This window comes from Artibeus jamaicensis, unplaced genomic scaffold (genome assembly GCF_021234435.1).
Source record: "Artibeus jamaicensis isolate MK-2021 breed Jamaican fruit bat unplaced genomic scaffold, CSHL_Jam_final contig_775, whole genome shotgun sequence".
NCBI classification, from domain to species: Eukaryota; Metazoa; Chordata; class Mammalia; order Chiroptera; family Phyllostomidae; genus Artibeus; species Artibeus jamaicensis.
In genome coordinates this window covers 64,778-74,361 of record NW_026521964.1, presented here as the reverse complement: position 1 = coordinate 74,361, position 9,584 = coordinate 64,778, and the positions used below count along the sequence as shown (strand labels likewise).

General features: G+C 39.3%; 1 pseudogene; it reads right to left on the bottom strand.

Moving 5' to 3' along the window:
- Positions 1 to 682: 682 nt before the first annotated feature.
- Positions 683 to 1,748, bottom strand: LOC119063013 (olfactory receptor 1G1-like; annotated as a pseudogene).
- Between the last annotated feature and the right edge of the window lie 7,836 nt (positions 1,749 to 9,584).

The window sequence follows — 9,584 nt, the reverse complement described above, 5'->3', positions numbered from 1 at the left end:
GTCATGCCAGTGGTGTATAGAACATATTCAGAGGATCAGGCATTTTGCCAAGTGGTAAGCATTGGGGCAGCTAAGGTAAAATTAACTTGGAAAAGTTTTCCCAAAACTAAAAATGAAGATTTTCACATGACATGAAAATGTTAAGAGTGATGGGGTTCTAGGGTGATTGGTAAAATATGAAAGCAGGTCAATCTATATAATCCATCATATCCTTCCCAGTCCTAGCTTTTGTTCTTTCAGCATGGGGGTGGCACACATGGAGAGTCCCAGTATAAAAGGCACTATTGGTAGGAACACAAGGTATCCAAGTCACAATGATGAGGGATGAAAGCTATCTTTCCTGGAGTTTATTCTCAACCACATATAACAACACAACCAGATATTCCTGGTGGCCATTCCTTTGTTACCTGTTGTCTCAAAAGTTTTTAAGCACATCCTTTATTACATTATATACCAGGGTAGCTATGACTTTAAAATATTATGGTTTTAAGAACTTTAGCTGAAAATATTGATGTGAAAATGAGTTTGTTCTGATGCACTCTTATAGGTTAGGAATGAAAATTTCAAGTTCAGATCACAGATCCTAGAAGTAGATTTTCACTTTCTCTCCCTCTCTTGCTCTTCACTGCTTACTTGTGGTAAGTACACCTGATGGCAGACCCCTGTACTGGATGTGAAGTCACTACCACCGAGGGGAATAAATTTTCCTAACCCAAATTAGCTTTCTCAGGGAAGATTTGATGTCTCTGTTCCTCAAGCTATAGATAAATGGGTTCAGCATTGGGGTTACTGCTGCATACATCATTGATGCAACTGCACCCTTTGGTGCTGAGCAGGTTGAGGGGGGACTGAAATAAACAGAAGAGGAAGTCCCAAAGTATAGAGAGACCACAGAGAGATGAGAGCTGCAGGTAGAAAGGGCTTTCTGCTTACCCTGAGTGGAGGGGATCTTCCAGATTGTTGAGAAAACATATGCATAAGAGATAATCAGGCAAAGCACACACACCAGGACTGTGAGACCTCCAATGCTGAAGATCACCATCTCATTGATGAAGGGGTCTGTGCAGGATAGTCTCAGAAGAGGGTTAATGTCACAAAAGAAGTGTGGGATATTGTTCTCTGCACAGAAGGACAGGCTGTTCACCAACAGTGTGTGTATGAGGGAAGAGAGGCCACTCATGATCCAGGATGCAGACACTAGGAGGACACAGAGCCCAGGGCTCATGACCATGGTGTAATGGAGTGGGAGGCATATGGCTACATAGCGGTCATAGGCCATAACTGCTAAAAGGAATGTCTCCAGTGTTCCAAACAGTATAAAAAAGTATAGTTGTGATAGACACTCTGCATATGAGATGAGCTGATTCTGGATCCATATGTTTGCCAGCATCTTGGGGACTGTGGTGGACACAAGACCAGTGTCACTGAGAGAGAGGTTGGCCAGGAAGAAGTACATAGGTGTGTGGAGTTGAGCATCAGTGATGATGGCCAGGATGATGAGGAGGTTGCCTGCCACTGTGATCAGGTACATGGACAGGAACGGCCCAAAGAGGACCTCCTGTTGCTCTGGCTGCTCTGAGAGCCCCAGCAGGAAAAATTCAGAGATGCTGGTCAGGTTTTCCCATCCCATATATCTGTAAGCATAAAGGAGGGATAATTGAATAAGGTTGATTGATAAGCCCTGGATTGTGAACTCTGAAAGTTACTCAACATGCCAATGTTGATCTTCTTGTATAAGGTGGAATCATATGAAATATCCAATGTTTAACTGCTTGGAAATTATAAAAATGACAGTTTTGTGTAGTTTAAGGGAATATTAGCAAGTATCTGTGTTTGGTGCTGTGGGAAACCAAAGATTTGTTTTTAATGGGAGAGCATTTGTTTGTTTGTATTTTAAACATTATTATATAAGCATCAACCTAATGCACACATTTTAGGGCTAGGCTGGAGGTGTTTGTTGGCATAACTCTTGTAGTATTCATGTGAAGCTTATGACATTAATCCATCCTAAGACTGCGCTCATCTATTTCCTTCAGCTGAAATGCTCTTTCCTCTCTCATTCATCTATCTAGCTAACTTTGAGACATCAGCTTATATGCTACTTCTTCTAGGAAGCCCTCTCTGACATATCCAATTACAATAAACTCAGGTTCATGCCCCTCATGCCCTGTGCCTTCCCGATCAGAGAAGGTGTCCCTCTAGATGGCGACTATTGACTTATTTGTGTTTTTTCTTCAATACTCTCACTGGTGTGAGCCTACTTGAGCCTACTTGAGAGTAGGCAGAGAAATTGCCTGTCTTGTTCATCTTTCAAATTAAGCATTAACCATGAACCCGATACAACATAGATACTTGGCAAGTGTCTAGCATGTGAATAAAAAACCCTATTAGAATAGAAAGTAGAGACAGTAAAGTTGGATAGAGGTAACAATGGGCATAGGAAACAGCCTGAAGCTTTATATTAGTAGGCTGACATGTAGCTTTGATTTAATGGAGTCATGGCCATAGGAATATGTAGAAAACATGGTTACAGAAACATAAAGGTGTCAAACAAAGCAAATGCACTCTTAGTGGGTAAAATTCTGGGAATGGAACAGTGTTTCAGCTGAGGAATTGACCCAAAGAATCAGTCTCCCACCCTGTGCTAATTAATTGTTTCCCTCAAAAGTAAAATATGTCCTATGAATCTGTCAGCCCTATTTGCACCCCAGAAATGACCACTCTCTGGGTGACAATGACATCTTGTGTCCTATTTGCTCACTGACCACAGATATCTCTCACCAAACTGTCTCCTTCTTGTCTGTATACACCAAGGGGCATGTTGCCTGTTGCTCTCCTCTCATTAAAAACTTTATCAAAGGCAAAAATAGGAAGCCCAGAAACAGAGCACAATACACATCAGTTTTTGTTCTGCTAAAGGCAGAATTGCCAAGTGGTAGGAAAGGGGATAGGGATTGAACAAATGGTACTAGGACATGCTAGTTTACTCTTCGTAGAAAATTCATTTAGATTTATACTTCACATGTTTGTTGAATAAATTTCAGGTAACTAAACACATTAGATCTACAGATATAACTGCAAAGCAATCAGAAGAAAATAAAGCACAATAGTTATTTAATATCAGGACAAGGGTGGCCTTTCTAATTAAAAAGAATGGAAGGAATAATAATGGAAAAGAAAATTGGTTTCATCAAATTGAATTAAAATTTCCTCCTATTAATGGGAAAAGTCACACACAAAGTAAAAACAAATCAAGCAAAAAAGTGAAAAGCTGATTTTAACATACATTATAGAAATAATTAATATTCTTAAAGAAGTAATTAATAATTTTAAGTAAATATTAATTTATTAATTATTTAATAATTACAGGTAAAGAACATTACCCACAATAGAAAAATGGATGATCACATCCAGCATGAGCAGAACTGGATCTAGTCTCAGTCATTTAGTTCCAAGACTCATGCTCTCCACACTCCATGTGGTCTCCATAAATCACCATGTCTTGTCTACTAGCAGCTAAAATCCCCAAGATCATCCACTTGTGTGCAACTGGCCCAGATATGATCATAATAGATGGTGTATCCCCCATGTTCTCCCAAGGGTCTCCACACTATTCAGGGCCTGTGTTCATTAGATGTTGTATTCTCTATATCCCATAGAGCTAGCTCTAGGTGTAGTGGATGGACTAGTGGGGTTCAGTACATGGCTCCATTGGTTGACCTCCCCCAATGGCCCTTATGAATACAATCATTTCTATAGTTTTCTGGCCTCAGTAGCTCTTGTCTTTTCCACTCCCTGAAGCTGACTGTCACCTCTCCCTCACTCAGGACAGAAGGTCTATTGACTAAGGCAGATCAAAAGTTTTCAGAGTCTTCACTCTCCCCAAACTTGTCTCTTGACCACTTCTGGCTCAGCAGACACAGAAACCTCAGCCCTCATTCCCCCACAAGCTTTCCCTCTTAGCTCCCTGAGTCACAGACCAGAGACCTCACATCCTCCTTTCTTTCCTTGTTTGCTACAGTTTAGTCCCAACTTTAGGACATGTTTCACATTACAAATACAAAGTACTCTATCAAAACATCAAACTCATTCAATGCAGTGTCCTTCCTTTTTCTGTTAGGGCAGGGGGCATTTTCCAGGTTTATCATAAACTATAATTTCTACAATTCAAAAAAAAACTTGCTCTTAGATTTTATATTAGCTGTGGGCTGTTTTAACATATAAATTTCTGCGGTCAATAATAATTTTTGGTGAAATTCACTCGGATGCTTCCTAGACTCAGGTTCAGTTTGAAAATGGAAGTGCAATTGAGAAGACCTGTGTTTCCCACTGATGAGGAAACATCCAGAGAAAAGAAGTGAAAGCTACCAGGGTAAAAACAGAGGGAGAAGGTGTTGGTGGGGAACTGAGTGATTACAAAATTCCCATATTTGGGAATATTTGTTCCTGTTCCTATTACTATTCCCATGCTTATTCCAAACATAAACATTTTAGTTCCACCTCCCAAAATAATATATATTTTATTTATTAGTATGTTTGTTAAAAATTAGTCGAATAACATATATGCAGGACCCATGGACATGGACAATGGTGTAGTGATGGCCTAAGGTGGGGGGACAAGAAACTAAGTGGAGGTGGTCAACTGGGGGAAAAGTGGGGACAACTGTAATAGCATAAACAAGAAAAAATTTTGAGAGTAAACAGGAAGCTAGTAACACTGGTTACTTGTTATATGTATGGCGACTGGGTGGATGAGACACAAGAGAGGGAGGGATATTTTCATGTGCAGTTTTTAATACATTTTTCTCACGTTGTTTTTTTAAAAGTAAGTTAATATATATCATCTTGTATTGTTTATATTAGTTTTAGGTGTACAATATAGTGAGAAGTTTAAGCCATGTGAATATACTACTTATTGAAAAATAAATCTAAACCGTACAAAATAAAAGACAATGCAGAATAAAGCAGCCTCTCTCTTCTGGAGATTCCATAAACAGCAGAGAAATTAGTTTGGTTGCAGTCACATTCTTTTAATCCCTAAATGCATGTGAGGCCATGAGTGTGCTGTTCCCATTTTGTGCATCTGTGTGAGTGCATGTGTGTCTCCTGCAAAGGCTAGAGGTTGAAAGAAATCATTGTGGAATTATTTGAAGAGAAGTCACTGTTGATTCTTGTGCTCTGTTCTCCTGATAGCATGTGTCTCTCATTGTCAGTAAGATTTAATGGACATGGGCCTCTGCCTCTTCTGGTCACTTAAGCTGCATGGTATCATCATTGTTGGAATAGAACTATTTGTGAAAGATAGGCTTGCATTAGACCATAGGGTAGAATGGGCAAAGGAAAAAGAGGGAGAAAAAAGAAGCAGAATGGGTCATGTATCATGTATCCTAGTCCTTACCTGGTTGTTTTTTTTCCAGTTGCTGAGGGTGTTTCTTTCTACTTCATCCACATCTCTCCAGCAGGGGATGGCTAGAAGAAGGTGACAGGAACTCCATTTAAAGGCATGAAAAGGAAATATGCTTCACGCTTGAATGTGTTGAATAATGACTCTTGCAATCACTACACCTGTTCAAATTTCTTTTTCTTTTTTGCCTCATAGTATTAGACAGCTTTTTATTTTTGTTCATTCTGAGAAAAAAGGACAAGAACTGCGTGTTAAGATTGTGATCATGCCAGTATATGTCATACTGGGAAGATACATTCACAGAACACCAAACGGCGCCAGATAACAGCCAGATAACATCCCTTTTCTATGCATGTCAGAATACGCTGCTAGTGTCTGCCTCTTTTACTTGTTCACACAACCCATGAGAATGGCATTCTTGTAATTTCATCAATGTCCTGGGAATGAAAATTCTGCTATTCTTAGCTGTAGGTTGGGCCATTCTCAAGATCTGTTAAATCAAAGATAATTAATTCTGTGAAGTACACAAAACCCAAGAGGACTGAGAGCACAGTGTGGCGTCCCTGATGTGAGCTGGTCCAAGAGAGGCTAATGAGTTAGGGACCTATGACACTTCTCTGACCCCAGTGGGATGCTAGCAGTTCATTCACCAGAAGAGCAGCTAAATTGTTTTGGTCGATTCATTTAGCTTTGTGATATCTTTCAGGAACTTTTCAGAGAGGCACAGATAGAGGCCTGAAGCACATAAAAAAGGGCCAGATGGGGTGAGCCACTGTTGGCTCAGAGAGTTCCTTACCATCTTGTCTTCTTCTTGACACAATGATCCTAGTTCAGGTTGAAGCTTTGTTGGTGTAGCCCCACTTGTACAATATGTAGCCTTTTGGTCTGGGGAGATCAGGAGTAGGATCAGGGTATTCCTCATCATGGCAGATGTAAGCAAGCTGAATGTTGTCCTTGCAGGTGTTTCATGGACAAATCTATGGGGCAGGTGAAAGCTAAAAGACACTCAGCAAATGAAATCACTTTTTTAATCTTGGAGAAATGATCACATAATTGCCCCTCTGCTCCAAGTTTATGTAACCAAGGACACAGAGAATTAAAGAAGCACAGAATGTGAGACCCACCAACTTGGGAATATGGGTCATTCTTGGGTCTCCCTGGGACAGCAGCCACTTCCTTGTGTGTTCTAGAAGTGCTTGTATGATATACCCTTAAATAAATAATCTACGGGTTTAAATATATTACTGCATTTATTCAATACAATAACCACGCACTTTCATCCTAGAAGTCCAGTTTAATATTTTTTCTACCACAAGCAAAAGGAAAAGAGAGAACTGGTCATATAAGAACATACAACATGACTTGGAACATTGGTGTTTGATACTCAGAATTCACTCACTAAAGTGGAGTGGCAACTGGAACAGCTGAATGGACAGAAATTGGGAAGAGAATAATACAGGTGCTGGAACAAGAAAAATGATCTGTACCAAGTTTTTTCTATACCACTTCCTTCTTCTTTGCTTAGAATCTGGAGAAGTAAAACATAAAGAGAGCTCAAATTCAACCATATTTCCATAGTTTGACCATATCAACCCCTCCGAAGGCCCCTTTATCTTTTTTTTTTTTTTGAGTCCTATATCTGAAGAGGTATAGCATGGTGACAAAATATTGCAAATTATTTAAAGACTGGAGTCAGGTAGCTGGGATTGAATTCTACCTGTGTGAACCTGTGTGCAAGTTTCTTAAATATTTCCAGCCCAAATTTTCTCACTTTAATGACCCCTGAATCACTTGTGCATAAAATGGGTTCCAGCTAAGGACGAAGAGTTTAATTGAGGTTTGAGTGACCGTCTCCCAAAAAGAGTTTTTAGTTTTATTTAATCCAAGTTTTGTGCCTGCTGAAACAAACAAGTATACCAACAAAACCCCAACATTAAAGAAAATAAAACAAAATGCATAATATAATATTCACAATGCCTAGGAATCAATAAAAATACTAGACATATACAGAAACTGCAATAAAAGAGTCATTCTCAATCTAAAAATTTTTATTTTATTATTGTAATTTTTTGTGTTTTCATTGTTGTTCAAGTACAGAGAGCACCCTCTCCCACCATTCCTCCCACTGCAGTCATCTCTACCACCAACCCCTGATCCCACCCCTTCTTGGTTCTAACCATGTGCACTTTGTAGTTGTTCCTGAAAACCCTTCCCCCCACTACTACTTTATTCCCTCCCACATCCCCTCTGGTTACTGTCAGATTGTTCTTAATTTCAATGTCTTTTTAATATATCTATATGTATTTTAGTTTCCAGTTTTTACTTTATTTATTTTAGTGTATTCAATACTTCTGAATTTTATTGTTGTTCAATTATAGTTTTCTTCCTTTTTCTCCACCCCTCCTCACCACCCCAGGCACGTCCACCTCCCTCTTCTGTTTCCACCCTGCCCTGTTTTTGTCCATGTGTCCTTCATACATGTTCCTGTAAACTCTTCACACTTTCCCTGCCATTATCCCCTCCCTTTTCCCCTCTGGTCTGTCAGTTCTTAATTTCAATGTCTCTGGTCATAATTTGCCTCCTTGTTTGTTTTGTTGATTAGGTTCCACTTAAAGGTGAGTATTTGTATTTTACTGCTTGGCTTATTTCACTTAGCACAATGCTCTCCAGTTCCATCCATGCTGTCACAAATGGTAGGAGCTCCTCCTTTCTTTCTGCTGCATAGTATTCCATCATGTAAATGTACCATAGCTTTTTATCCACTCACTTAAAGAGGGGCACTTAGGTCGCTTCCTGCAATTGGCTATTGTAAATTGTGCTGCTATGAATATTGGGATGCATAGATTCTTTTGGTTTGGTGTTTCAGGGTTCTTAGGGTATAATGCCAGCATTGGAATTGCCAGGTCAAGAGGCAGTTCCATTTTTCACTTTCTGAGAGAACTCCATACTGTTTTTCACAGTGGCTGCACTAGTCTGCATTCCCACCAACAGTGCCCTAGGGTTCCCTTATCTGCATATCCTCTCCAGCATTTGCTGTTTGTTGATTTGTTTATGTTGGCCATTCTCACTGGTGGGAAGTGGTATCTTATTATGTTTCTAATTTGCATCTCTCTGATGGCTAGTGATGCTGTGCCATCAGCATCTTTTCATATGTCTTTGGGTCCTCTGTATGTCCTCCTTGGAGAAGTGTCTGTTCAAGTCCTTTGCCCATTTTTTAATTAGGTAGTTTGTCTTCTTGGAGTTAAGTCTTGTGAGTTTTTAATATGTTTTGGAGAGCATAACCTTGTATGAGGTATCATTGGCAAATATGTTTTCCCCTATGATTGGTTCTCTTCTTAATTTTAACGCTATTTTCTTTAGCTGTGCAGAAGCTTTTTCTTTTGAATGAGATCCCAGTTGTTTATTTTCCTCTTTATTTCCCCTGCTGTAGGGGAAATATCAGTGAAAATATTGCAGCATGGGATATCTGAGATTTATGTGCTGATGTTTTCCTCCAGGACTTTTATGGTGTCACAACTGCTATTTAAGGTTTTATCCACCTTGAATTTTTTTGTATATGGTCTAAGTTGGTAATACAGTTTCACTTTGTTTTGCATATAGCTGTCCAGATCTCCCAAGACCATTTGTTGAAGAGACTGTTTTCACTCCTTTTTATGCCTCTGCCCCCTTTGTTAAATATTAATTGACCATAGAGGCTTGGGTTTATCTCTGGGCTCTCTGTTCTGTTCCATTGGTGTATGTGTATATTCTTATGCCAGTACAGGCTGTGATTACAGTGGTCTTGTGATACAGTTTAATATCAGGCATCATGATCCCTCCTACTTTGTTCTTCTTTATCAAAATTGCTGCAGCTACTTGGGGTTGTTTAGAGTTCCATATAAATTTCTGAAATGTTTGTTCTATACCTGTAAGATATGTCACTGGTACTTTAATAGGGATCACATTGAATCTACAAATTGCTTTCGGTAGTATGGCCATTTTGATGATGTTAATTCTTCCAATCCATGAGCATGGGACTTCCTTCCATTTCTTTGTATCTTCCTTAATGTCTTTCTTCAGTGTTGTGTAGTTTTCTGCATACAGGTCTTTTAGCTCCTTAGTTAGGTTTATTCCTAGGTACTATATATTTTTTGTTACTTTATCAAACGGGACTTTTTTTCTTGATTTCTCTTTCTGATAT